The following is a 1,492-nucleotide window of genomic DNA, read 5'->3' as shown; positions in this document are numbered from 1 at the left end:
GGGGGGGTCGGAGCGCACGGGACAGGACTGGGGTCGGGCGCACGGGGGGTTGGGAGGCACGGGACAGGACTGGAGGAATACGGGGGGGCGGGGGCGCACGGGGCAGGACTGTGGGGTTACGGGGGTCCGGGCGCATGGGGTACACGGGGCAGGACTGGGGAACACTGGGGGGGTCGGAGCGCACGGGACAGGACTGGGGTCGGGCGCACGGGGGGTTGGGAGGCACGGGACAGGACTGGAGGAATACGGGGGGGCGGGGGCGCACGGGGCAGGACTGTGGGGTTACGGGGGTCCGGGCGCATGGGGTACACGGGACAGGACTGGGGAACACTGGGGGGGTCGGGGCGCACGGGGGACACAGGGCAGGACTGCAGGGGTACGGGGGGGGCACGGGGCGCACGGGGGACACAGGACAGGACTGCAGGGGTACGGGGGGGTCGGGGCGCACGGGGCAGGACTGCAGGGGTACGGGGGGGTCGGGGCGCACGGGGGAGGTCAGCAGGGGCGGGGCCGGAGCGCGGACTCACCGAGGCGGAGCCCCCACTCCCCGAGCGGCGCGGTCACTGGCAGCGGCAGGTCCCGGGCTCCCCTCATGGCCGGGGGCCCCCCTGTCGGGACGGGAGCCAGGCCCCCATCCCGGGCGCTGGAACCGAACCAGAGCGGAGGCGGCGGCGGCAGCGCGCTACATGGCGGGACACAGGGCACATTCGCTCACACGCGACACGGGTCCGTCCGGCCACCGTAAGCCACACTTCCGCCCCGGAGGGAGGGGCTGGAGGCAAGAATAGACTTGGCCAATTACAGCTCGCCCCTTGGGGAACGACGGGCCTATCAAAAGCCTTCTTCCACCCCCTTCTCTGCAGAGCATTATGGGGAATGTAGTTCTTTGGAGGGGAGGGTTGGCTGTAGTAGAGGCCAGCTGGACCATGTGCCTAAGGACTGGACAGGGTGCTAACACTGCAGGCAGACTGCTGGGTTCTCAGTCCAGCTGTTGGGCACCATGCAAGACCCAGGAGGAGTGCTGGATTGTCTGTTTAGATCCCCCAGTGTGTGAGCCTGGGCAAATTACAGCATCCACCCATTGTGTGGGGCCCCAGCCCTCTATGTTCAGGGGTGTTGAGCACCAGCAGCTCCCTACCCCCACATCTGGAATGGGGGGTGCTCAGCCTTTCTGAAAACCAAACCAAAGGCCACAGCTGGATGTTTCATTCAGTAAGAAGGGTAGTATGCTTTAGAATCCTTAGCAGAAAAAGCAGACAGGAACCTTAAAATCACAAGTTGATGGTGCTAATGTTTTTACATACAAACGTACTTTAAAAAAATCTCAGTGCCTGCTGTAGCAGCCACTGTTTTCACATGTACACAGTTACAGAGCTAAAGAGAAACATAAGAAGGTGAGGGAGAAAGGTAAGAGACCGATAGCGTCAGCCGAAACTAAGAATTTTTGAGGCAGAGATGTATAGGGAAACTATTGGAGATGACAGATGCTGAA

At 62.9% G+C, this 1,492-nt stretch overlaps 1 protein-coding gene across 1 annotated transcript in view; it reads right to left on the bottom strand.

Annotated features, from left to right (window-relative positions):
* Nucleotides 1–729, bottom strand: part of ELK4 (ETS transcription factor ELK4) — a 24,751-nt gene extending 24,022 nt beyond the window's left edge. The window contains exon 1 of the mRNA XM_034767166.1: nt 528–729. The gene's annotated coding sequence lies outside the window, so the exon portion shown is untranslated. The remainder of the gene's footprint in view (nt 1–527) is intronic.
* Nucleotides 730–1,492: the final 763 nt, after the last annotated feature.

This window comes from Trachemys scripta, chromosome 4 (genome assembly GCF_013100865.1).
Source record: "Trachemys scripta elegans isolate TJP31775 chromosome 4, CAS_Tse_1.0, whole genome shotgun sequence".
In the NCBI taxonomy this organism is placed as follows: Eukaryota; Metazoa; Chordata; order Testudines; family Emydidae; genus Trachemys; species Trachemys scripta.
The sequence above is the reverse complement of the archived record's forward strand: the minus strand, read 5'-3'. Positions and strand labels throughout refer to the sequence as shown.